The sequence below is a fragment of the Eptatretus burgeri genome, chromosome 1 (assembly GCF_056783735.1).
Source record: "Eptatretus burgeri isolate ZD-2024b chromosome 1, Ebu_testis_v1, whole genome shotgun sequence".
NCBI classification, from domain to species: Eukaryota; Metazoa; Chordata; class Myxini; order Myxiniformes; family Myxinidae; genus Eptatretus; species Eptatretus burgeri.
This window is the reverse complement of record NC_140961.1, coordinates 116,828,111-116,840,610: the sequence shown is the minus strand read 5'-3', so window position 1 is coordinate 116,840,610 and position 12,500 is coordinate 116,828,111. Positions and strand designations below refer to the sequence as shown.

Here is a 12,500-nt window from a genome sequence, read left to right as displayed (position 1 = left end):
CGCAAATGAATATTTAATATTTTCAATATTAATAAATTATATTTGTTTTGTATACAATTACTTGATTCTGAATTACAAGAAGAGGATCAAAACATGAAGGGAGGGTAGGTGCGCCCCCAATGACCCATCACCCCCTCATCCCATCCCTCCCTCCCCATGTGTGTGTGTGGGGAAGGGTGGGGGTGGGATGAGGGAGGTGGTGGGTCAAAGGTGGGGCGCACAGGGGGATGAGGGGGTGGGGCTTGTGTGGGAGGGGCTTGTGTGGGCGGGGCTTCGGTGGGGCTTGTGTGGGCGGGGTGTGGGTGGGGCTTGTGTGGGTGGGGCTTGTGTGGGAGGGGTTTATGTGGGCGGGGCTTCGGTGGGGCTTGTGTGGGCGGGGTGTGTGTGGGCGGGGTTTATGTGGGTGGGGCTTGTGTGGGAGGGGTTTATGTGGGTGGGGCTTATGTGGGGGGGGCTTCGGTGGGTCTTGTGTGGTCGGGATGTGTGTGCGGGGTTTATGTGGGTGGAGCTTGTGTGGGAGGGGTTTATGTGGACAGGGTTTATGTGTGTGGAGTTTTTGTGTGGAGCTTGTGTAGACAGGACTTATGTGGGAGGGGTTGATGTGGGCAGGGTTTATGTGGGCAGGGGCGAATGTGGATGAGGTTTGTGTGGATCAATGGATGGGTGGAGAGATGGGTGGATGGGTGGATGAGTGGAGCTTGTGTGGATGGGTGGATAATTTTTTAATTAAATAAACATGTTGTGTGTGGGGGAACTAATTAACTAATCACTAATTATGTGAATATGGGTGGAGCTTGTGTGTGTGTGGAGCTTGTGTGGAGCTTGTGTGGAGCTTGTGTGGAGCTTGTGTGGAGCTTGTGTGGGGTTTGTGTAGGAGGGGTTTATGTGGGTGGGGCTTGTGTGGGTGGAGTCAAAAGGGGCGGAGTCAAAAAATTTCAATTTATTGGAGCTTGTGTGTAGTTTGTGTGTGGTGGGTTTGTGTGGGGCTTGCGTGGCCGGGGTTTGTGTGGGTGGGGCTTGTGTGGGTGGAGTCGAAAAGGGGCGGAGTCAAAAAATTTCAATTTATCTTTGTCTTTTGTAATTCCTGTGAATAAAATGAACCTAAAATCTCTTCCCCTTCCAAATCATATATTTTATAAGTCCAAGGAACTGTATCTATTACATCAACAATTTTAAAAAGTTCTTTCGTCCATCGTTCAGTAAAACCCTTTTCAAAATGAGATTTCCACCTATATATTCTTACGATATCACCAACTTTGAACTTAGGTTTTCTGACATTAATCTCTTTTTCATATTTTAATTTTGTAAATGTTTCTGATGGCTTCATATTCGTTGACGTGTGAATCGTGTCATTATACTTATCCACAATATCCTGAATAAAAGATAACCATTGTTGTGAACCGAGTTGTGTGAATTTTTTATATAGTCTCTCTTTTAAGGTACGATTAAAACGTTCAACAACAACTGCCTTCCCTTCATTAAAGGTACTGTATAATGTAATACTGTTATTTTTTAGAAAATTCATAAATGTCTTGTTATAAAACTCTCTACCCTCATCAGTCCACAATTTTTTAGGTTTTCTCTTACTTTTATTAAATATCTGTTGAAAAGCTAACATAAGAGTATTACCTGTTTTGTTTTTTAAAGGGACAACCCACGCATATCTACTCCTCAAATCAATAACGGTTAAAGCATACTTGTACCCCTTATCATTATTGAGTTCAATCAAATCAGCAGACCAGATATAATCAACTTCCTTGGAATAAACTTTCCTTCTCTGAAACTTTGTGAATATTGGTTTATGTAATTCATCAGCTAATTGCTCTTCAGTCTTAATGGCATCATTAGAGCCTATGAGTTTTTGAATTTCCAAGTCCAAGTTTCAATTTAGCACTAATCATCTTCTTCACGATGAACCTATCAACTTTTTCTCTCAAGGTTGGATTTTGTATCAGAGACAAATTATACAACATTTCTCTATCGGCTTCATGCTTTTCTTCCAACGTTGTGGTATTCCCATAATCAATATCGTGTCTCATGCACACTTCATCAACTCTATTGATTGGTTTACTCCAGGATTTAGGATTGTCTGCCTCATCTAATCTTTTATCCAAGTTTGTGCCTGGACCACAGAAAGAATACCCTGGAAGATGTAATTCCCCTGGTATTCCAGTAGTTGTAAATTTACTTCCTGATAAAAACTTTTGTATATCTCCTCCGAGTTTGTGTTTGGAGATAAATTGATTTTTTTGAACCACACACCGAACATATACCTTTTTGGATAACCCTGTTATTTTTACTTTTAATATATGAAATATTTTTAGTATTAGTTTTCTTTTTACATTTGAGACAATAACTCATTTATTTATGTGAAAAAGTCCTGCAGAGTGCAAAAACCTTTTTAGTTTCCAACATGCACATTTGAATCTTAATTTTTAAAACATAAAGAATCCTAAGAAATGCCTTCACTCTCTCCTCCATTTATTTAAGAAAAAACTTGAATTAAAATGAATAGCTTGACGATGTCAATAGTCTTGAAGAAAATATTGCAAATAGACTTGTCAATTCTTTGTTTTCCTCCTCGGTGGGTTGAGTTATTTTCTGTAATACCGCCAATCTTTTTGAATCTCACTGGTTTCCATATTTTGATATTTATTTTGTCTCGCTCTTTCCTCCCTCTCCTCCCTCTCTCTCTTCTCTTTTTCCTCCTTCTCTTTCTTCTCCCTCTCCTCCTTCTCTCTCTTCTCTTTTTCCTCCTTCTCTTTCTTCTCCTTTTCCTCCTTCTCTTTCTTCTCCCTCTCCTCATTCTCCTTTTCCTCCTCTTCCCTCTCTTCTTCAACTCCTTCCTCATCCCTTACTATCCTTGAATCGTTTACACCCCATAGAATATTATACATATATTCATCAGGATTTCTTGTTATTCCTGCATCGAAAATAATTTTTTTACAACAGGAAACCAATAAAATTTCTTTTGAATTTCTAAAAGAGCCTTACCTTTTCTTAACTTTATAATTTTTCATTATTTAACATTCTAATTAAATCTAAAGTTGTCGGTTTATCAACATCAGCATAATGCCAATCTTTTATTGAAAATACCTCATTCTTATGTTGTAGAACATATTTATTAAAATACCGAATACCCTTTTCTTGAAGGTATGCTTGGACACAGAAATGATAATTTTCTTGAAGCCTTCTTGCTGTCATTTATGTATTAGAAATATATGTTAGAATAATATTATGTACGAAACACCTCCCCATCTTCCCATAGTTAAATCATTTTGTATTTCCTTACTTATTATATATAATCCTGTTTTTCTGTTTTCATGAGATAAACAAGGGCAAAACCATTATTATATTTACCCTTATTAAATTCTTTTATTTGTTGTTTACTAATCGTGGACCCACAAAACTCATTCTCGATACCAAGTGGATAATATTCTTCCTTACGAGACTGATTTAATTGTTCCAGGTCTTCGAGGTTAATTTTAAATGACCAATTATACCCTAAATCATTCATATCATACCCCCATTGTTCTATTCTCATACAAACGATCGCCCTTCTTTATAAAAATTTATTTTAATTCGAACTGTGAATTCTGTATGACCTGGAGATAATATCAACACTTCTGTATCTTTGGAATACACAGCCGTTTTATTCAAGTATATATATTGTGATAAATCGCTTAATCTCACCAAGTCATTCGCGTCAGTTGGGCTTGGATAATTTTTTAATTTATAAGCATTTTTCATGTTAATATTTTTGTTTATATTATATTTATGTCGTTCAGCCTGTGCCTTTGTATAATAATTTGATAAATCAATATCCAGTTCTTGAGATACACCAAAGATAGAACCATCTTTACCAACATAAGTCATTTATATTAGATTAAAAATAATATCATAAAATTTTTTATTTTTGTTGAGTTGAAATAACACATATAGACATAATTGACCACAACACTTGGAATTTAATTCTTGGACTTGAAATGTTTGATAAACACCATTCTGTAAGAATTTTATGACTTCAACAGGTGGTGGAAGACCAAAACTATCAAAATAATATTTGTCTTGATTATTAAAAATACAAACCCAATGAGAACCGTTCCCATTATTATCTTCTAAGTTCATAATAATATTCTTTGTATGTTTCGGCACATTTGTTAATTCATCTCTCATACAAATAACCACATTTTGAATTTTTAATTTCTTACAATATTTGGCAAGTTGTAAATTTGATGTTGTATTCTTTCCAAATTCTTTCAACCACTCATCAATGCTCATTTATTTATTAGAAAGATATAATCCATTACCTCTTTTCGTTAATTTTACACCTGCTTGTGCAATAGAAGAAAGCATATCTCCAACTAACAATCTCGCTTTATCAGGCAGACCTTCAAGTTTTTCAGCAAAATCTACAATTACGCCACTTCCACTAATTTGTTTCTCCAACTCTTTGTTATGTCTTTCCAATTCTTTTTGAGCCTGGAGTTGAGCCTTCCTTTCGTTGGCAGTTTTCACCGCTGTTGAAATACCACCCGTCAATGCTCCAACCGCACTTAAACCAGCAAATAAAGGAATTAGAAATGGGAGAAATCCTCCACTCGTCTCTCTTATTGAATATTTTTCAACATTGGTTTTGTCATTTTAATTTTAAGTGAGCCAGTGTCATTCAAGATTTTAACCTGTTCTCTTGTGAGCAAAACATCAATTCTTACTGCTCCTTTTCTCTGAATTGTATTAACGTTAATCGTACAAGGCTTTTGATTTTGAACACAAGATGATAGTTTATGAAGATTGATTTGATTAACATATACCCCAGTTGGTACTTTGCCACTCATTTATTTAACAAAAAATTATGTGAGACTAATCATCACACCATTATCTGTATTAATCTGCAATTCTGTTTCTTCCAAAAGCAAACAATATGTATCAACTTCTTCACTCTCTCCTCTTTCAATGTATAGGGAAGTATCCACTCGATTAGACTTTATAGTTTCCTTTTTGCGCGCTCAGGTCAAACGCATAGATTGTATACAAACTTTTAAATGCTGTCATATCCAAAATAGGTTCTTTATTTCCATTACTTTCACACACCTTTTGGTAAGACTTGTATGCTTCAGCAAAATCATTTTTTCCCAATTAATTTCCAATCTATCTCGTGGATAAAATGTTCCATCTAGAGAAACGCGAAGTTGTTTCACCTTAGCATTATCACTCAATGCATTATTCTTATCAGTCGCAGTATCACCATCTGGCTTTTTAAAAATGATCCACAGATATCGTGGCTTTCCTTCCAGAACACCCAAATTCCACGTGTAAGTAGTTTGATTGAGTTTAACGTGTTGACATCTTCTTTTGAGGTATGATACACTGAGTGGTTTCTTTGAGTTAAGTCTTCGATTCAACATCTCTTCTGTTTTAAGATTAGGAGTATATTCACTGATATACCAACTCATCTCCTCAATTACAAATTTATTCTGATCACCAAAAGCATTACCAACACCAAAAAGCAATCTATTTTCATTATCATTCCTTTGTAGTTGAAATCTAATTTTAAGACCATACAGAACTTTATCATGATCACAAAATCCAAATATACCTTTAAGAGGAACCGCCACAGTAAAACTATTTTCTGCTTTTGTATCATCATTATACGCTCCTTTCCTTTGAATATATCCAGGGTCTGTGTTTGTTCCCGTTGACATATCAGGAATAAAACCTTCGACAGACCCCTTTCCCATTCTATCACTGAATGTATAGAGTGTAAATTTTATCATTTCAGATACAGCAGAGACATAATCAACCGCTTCAACTTCTTGTGTTCCAATATACAAACGCACACTATCAAACATTTTCCAGAAGAAATCATTTACAAGTGTAGCGTTTGTGTTATTCCCAACTTTAGTGAATTTAAATTTACACAACAAGAAACTTTCGGAGAGATTCAAATAGGTTTGTTGATTATTTATTTCAAAACTTTTTGTACCATTCGTATTCCAGTCTGTTCCAGTTATTGCATTTACCTTGAAGTAATCTTCTTTTTAGTGGAGTTTGAGATAATAATAGTATCATCCAAATCATAGATACTATCAATTGCTTCCATACTTGTATTTATTTAGGAAAAAGATGTTAAAACTTTTGAAACCCTGATCCAAGTATTTGAATTATTTTCTGTCGTTCTTGGGGGACAACTGAGTTTTGCCTTTCTTAATTTCTTTTATTGCTTGTAATTTATGAGATTCCTTCTGAGCATCTTTTATACTCTTTACAGCACCTGCTACATTTCCCACAGCAGAAGCAGTTGAACCAATTAGATCTTTATGTTTAAGAATAGTTGAACCAATACCCATGAGAGTATCAATTATCCCATCTCCTCTAAATTGATGTCCAACACCCCTTTGTCTCTTAGGTTTATAGTATCCTCTACCAAGATACATACCTTCACCCTTGTAGTATGGGGAAAGGAACATCCCATCCCCTGTAATTATTTTATATTTTCCCAACTCGTGTTTCCTCACAATAACCATCGTATTTATTTATTGGAAAACTTCACGTAGGTGAATTCTGATGGATATAACTTCTCCATTAAAAGAAATCACACGATTATCTTGGTCGGTTATCCTAAAATTTACTCTGTGTATGGTTTTCCTGACACAGGTAGATAAACCAAATTTTTAGGTTCCATATTAAATTTATAACCAATTGGGGTTGAGTATGCACTGAATGAAAATATTGTATTTGTTTTTTCCATCATTATAAGCACCATCAATCAAATCACAGTGAATTAACACCGAATTTATTCCTGAGGATATTTGAATGACATTATCACTGTAAAACGTCCCATTAGTTTCAATCTTTTTGAGGAGAAACCCAATAACTCTCTAAATGAATTATCAATTGTGAAATCAACCTTGTAGTTATTTTTAACTTTAATCGTTGATTTTGAAGTATGTTTTTGAATGTTTATAACAATATTTTTTGGTTCATCACCCTGTTCTTTCATAAGGCGAGCAATTTCGGAAGATATTTGAGAAATCTCATATGCTCGAATTGAGACTGTTATCGTTTTGTATCCACTTCGGGATTATAACTAAACTTGTCATTTTTATCAGTTATATTAAATAAGGTATTATAAGTTTCCATGGACAATAAAGATGCCTCATATTCTTTTGTTGTGTCAAGTTGTAGTGGGTATGGGAATGAAGATGTGTGGTCGCTTGTTGTGAAATTGAAACTAAGGATTGTGCTTCTCATCTTATTTAATATGAGATAAAATGTCTTTATATTGATATTTATTAATTATTTTCATGTTCATCAACTGGTCTAAAATGGCTGATGCTTCATTAAAACAATTGTTATTTCCAGCCTTCTGACTGCCTAACAACAATAACAGTCTATTAACTAATTGCGATGGGTCATTTGGAAGAAAACTAACACCTGAACCAAGGATACTTAAAGCCTGAATAATGTGTTTCTCCTTCTCATTCTTCCTACTTTTACCAGAAAGAATAACCTTATAATTTAGAGTGTTCAGCAAATCAATATATACTCTATCATCATTATTTTCCATATCCAATGGTTTATCAATATACTTTGATTCATCCTTCACAGTTGAACCTTGTCTTCCATCTTTTGTGAGAAGAAACATTAATCTCGGAGTTAGTTTAACAGGGGGTTGAGCAGAACTTAAGAACCTTAATTCATCATTAAATATCAATACCTTTTCTTGAACAAGATGAAATATTGCTGGTTGTTCTGTTGGAATGAGTCCTGCTTTGGTTTTTGAATCCGCTGAATATTCATTGTTTTGAACAGCATTCACAATATAATCAGGGGGTTGATTAATCTCTTCCAGTTGTTGAAATAAACCTTCATCATGTTCTAATTCTCCAATATGCTCTAATTCTTCCTCCGTCATTTGACTGAAATCTTTCAACATTTGGAGCTTTCTGGGAGTATATTCTACTGTGGGAACTGTGGAAACATCTTTCATTTTTCTTGGGAAGTTTTTAAAAGTGGTTTAAAAAATTTCTCTTGTTTTCTTTCAAATGCTTCTTCGCCCGTTAGTTTCTGTCTGCGTTTCTTCTTTATGTCTTCCTGTTGTTTTACAACTTTTGAAACCAACTCTTGATGTTCCTTAAATCTTCTTGCTCTTTCTTTTACATCCATTTATTTATTGTAAAATATCATTTAATGAATTGTAAAGATCAACAGGGAAATTTTCCTTTTCTTCATCATTCAAGTAGATGTGTTCAAATAAATCCTTTTCTTTAAATATTTCATCAAATTCTTTATTAACATTAATGCGAGTTGTAATTTCTTCTTCACTAATACTTGCATCTCTGCTTTTCATACGTTTGCGTTGAGTTTCTTCATCAACATCAAAACCGAATGATAAAATCTTCACTCCACTCAGATGTTTAATAATTTGTCTCGTTCCTTCTGGATTAGTTTCTAATATCCCAACACCACCAGATTTTAGTTTCCTTAACTCACTCTTACAATGTGAATATTTTGTTGTACCAAGAGAAACCTCCTCAAACATTTGACCTTCATTCCTCAATCGCATATGTTCCTCCACTGAAATATAGTGATAATCTTCACCTTTTACTTCTCCAGGTCTTATTGCTCTAGTTGTTGTTGATACAATGCGTATCACGGGGTGTTTTTTAAGTAAATTTACAATATTCTCATTTGTACTACACAAGAACCTTGATTTATGAAAGTTTTTCCAGAAGCAGATTTACCCACAAGATTTATAATAATAGTTGTCATTTATATATGTAATTGTTTATAAAACAAAAAATATATCCCTTAATATCTCATCTTGTTTCACAACAATATATTTATATTTTTCAGTCGTGTGCTTCATATAATCCTCAAATTTCTTTTTACTACATAATGTAGAACAATTATCTCTCCAAAAATTATTGATATCTATTGAATTTAACTTGAATAAAATAAAAGTATTAGCATTGTTTCTGATGGAGCACGAGGAAGTTGAAAGTACGATTGACTAAGATAAATACAATTACAAGAAGAATGTCTCCCTCTTGTGTAGTAGCTGTCCATTACCGTTTGGTTTCTCTCATTAACACAATCATCAAAGATAACTTGAGGTTCTTTTTTGATTTATCCAAATCTTGGGAGACGGTATATCATCCGTTATTATCACTAAGAATACAAGTTATAGGATTTGATTTCTTTTTACATCTCTGTGTATCACAAAATAGTTGAATTATATCTTCAATGTTATAATCATTTAGGTTTTTTGACGTTTAAATAAACCGATTATATCTTCTTTTTGAAGACCAGCATTAAAACCTTGTGAGAGGAGTTGATACTCTGGTTGAAAACTTCGACTTTGTGAAAATTATTAAATTGTCATAATCTAAAAAGTTGGGAGTGAGGAGCATTTTTAAAAGTAAGCAGGTTTTTCCACATCCACTTGAACCAACTATGAGACATCTTAATGAATTTGGGAGATTTTTATGGTTGTTAAATTTTATCTTATTTTCCCAAATAGGTAAAAAATCATTCATTTATATATTTGAAAAACAGGTTATTTAATTTATTATTGGCTTTTTTAGAAACTCTATATTTTATCCTAAGTTCAGGTTTAATTTCAAGATAATCCATTATTTTATTTATACAATATCTTGTGTTGATATTTCCCTGAAAATTACATCCATGAATAATATACAACAACAATCCTTTGAACATTTCTCTTATACGTTCAGTTTCTTCCCTTGTAAGGAAAGGTGTGTTATCATCCTCATACTTTACATTCATTTCTCTAATCAATCTTGTAAAGTAATTCATTTTTGGTGTAAATCTAAAAGAATTATTTTCCTTTTTATATTTTTTATTATCATTAATTAGAAGATAATCACAGAATATACATTGTTTATAGGCTTTTGACTCTGTGTTTAATCCCCGTCTTTCACACGCAGGACAATTCTCAAATTTGTCATATGGAGAATCAGGAAAGTCTAGCATATTTATAAAGTAAAACTTTACTTAAACTGAAATTCATCTATACTTTCAGTTGTATATTACCATCGATATCGATATACTTTTTTCATTATCAGATTCAACGACAACATTTTTTATATTAAAGGTAATTTTAAAATTATCGTTAACTACTATTGAACGAAATGTCATTTCACCTGATATATTAACATCCTTTATTTCATCAGGATTTACATCTTTAGGGTTGTTGAAAAAAATACAAATTTCTCCTTGCATATTACAGATGGTCTTATCTTTTCTTTCTAAAGCTTCATCCATAAGGTTTTTGTTCTTTGATACTTTTTCTTGTTTCATTGCTTTTTCTAGTTTTGAATATATTACTAGAAGGAGAGGAGAAACTTTTGTTAGAGATACTTTAATTGATGTTCTACCAGGTATACTAAAAGCCCTTCCACTGAAGGAAATTGAAGAACTCATATTATTTACCATAATAGTTTTTATCCAATAGTTGTTATATTTATCTTTGTTCAATTTTACATCCTTGACATATTTCTCAGTATCTTTAACAGATGAAGAGATTGATTGAAACTTGTCTTTTGTGTCTTGAAACATTGTATTTATTAAGTGAAAAAGTTGGAGGATAAAATGGTTTTAAGCACAGATTCACCTGTAAAACAAACGAAATTTTCATCAAGAAAATTTTAGTTTAAGCAAAGTTTTATTCTATAAATATGGTGAATACAACGTACTGCGATGTTTGTAATCACGAATATAAACATTATAGAAAACACCTCCGAACCAACAAACACACATTTAATCTGTTTCATAAAATATCTCCTCTTGAGTTGGAAAGAAAACATTGTGATATCTGTTCAAAGGATGTTTTGAAGAGTAGTTATAATAAACATCTTCAATCACAAAAACACAAGAAAAATGAGTTTAAAGTAAAGGGAGACTATTATATTGAAAACACTGATGGGGCATTTAAAGGGCATATAAAAATAAGGATTTTTCAATTTGGAGAACCCGGTCCATCATCAATAGCTGAATCAATTGAAATAGTGAAACCTGATGTTGAAAATTTTATTAAAAAGACATTAAAAGAAATGAAAACTTTAAAGTTTTATATGGGAGTGAAAATGAATATGAAAAGACAAGATGAAGAACAAACTCCTTATATGAGAACAGATCTTCATTTTATAACATCATTTCAAGATTTTTTGAATAGTGGGGTTTATGAAGAACTATCAAGACAAGAGGAGGATGTTGATAATACAGTGGTAGGAAGTGGATTCAATATTAAAAAAATCATCTTTTTAGATATACACATTCTAAAATCAAACCCTCTTAAAGCTTCTTGTTATATTGAATTACCAAAAGAAATAAAACTAAAGAAGGCAGTTGTTAATATTAAGAACAATGATAATAAATGTTTTCTCTGGTCTGTTCTTGCTCACTTACATCCACCAAAATGTAATTCAGAAAGAGTAAAACAATATATGAAATATGAGAATACCTTGGACATTAAAGATTTTAAATTCCCAATGCCACTAACAGATATTCCTAAATTTGAGAAAAAGAATAATCTTTCTATTAATGTATATGGATTAACGGATACAAACAAAGTTCAAATATTAAAAATTTCAAACAACTATAAAAATGAAGAAACACACATTGATCTTTTATATTTTAGTGTTGGAAAGAATTCACATTACACATACATCAATAATTTATCAAGATTAATCTCTTCTCAGGTATTCAGAACAGCAAACAAAATATATCCTTGTAGGCGATGTCTTAATTCATTTCATACAAAAGAACGATTAGAACAACATTCAAAATATTGTAGTAATCATAAATCAGCTGTAATTACAATGCCTAAACCTGGTGAAAAGATTTCTTTTGAAGATTATAATAAATCTATCATGCACCCATTTGTGATATACGCTGATTTTGAGTGTATCCTTAAAAAGATAAATACTGCTTCTCCTAATCCAAAAGAACCATATACAAATAAATATCAAAAACATATTCCTTGTGGTTTCTGTTATTATATCAAATCATCTGTTGGAGAAAAGTATAACAAACTTGAACATTATCGTGGAAAAAATGCTTCACAAGAGTTTGTAAAACGATTAGAAAAGGATTGTATAAGACTCACTAAATTAATGAAAGAAACAAATGAACCGATGAAATTAACCAAAGAAGAAAAATTAGAATTTAGAATGAACAATATCTGTCATATTTGTGAGGGGAAATTAAGGAGTCTAAAGTTAGAGACCATTGTCATCTTACTGGTAAATATAGAGGTCCCGCTCATTCCTGTTGTAATCTTAATTATAAATTACCTTCTTTTATTCCAGTCTTTCTTCACAACAGCGCCAACTATGATACACATCTATTTATAAATGAACTTTCAAAAACACCAGGGAATATTTCTGCCATAACAAACACAAGTCAAAAGTATATTTCATTTTCAAAAATGATATTCACAAAACCTTTAACTCGTATTAGGTTTCTAGATTCTT

At 32.7% G+C, this 12,500-nt stretch overlaps 1 protein-coding gene and 1 long non-coding RNA gene across 4 annotated transcripts in view; one reads left to right on the top strand and one right to left on the bottom strand.

Moving 5' to 3' along the window:
* The window catches only part of LOC147035254 (uncharacterized), a 1,941-nt gene extending 1,841 nt beyond the window's left edge, over positions 1-100 (top strand). Inside the window, exon 3 of the long non-coding RNA XR_015061885.1 lies at positions 1-100. This exon is cut by the window's left edge and continues 68 nt beyond it. This is a non-coding gene — a long non-coding RNA (uncharacterized LOC147035254).
* LOC147035253 (serine/threonine-protein kinase N2-like) overlaps positions 1-12,500 on the bottom strand; it is a 241,459-nt gene that overhangs the window by 126,186 nt on the left and 102,773 nt on the right. The window lies entirely within an intron of this gene.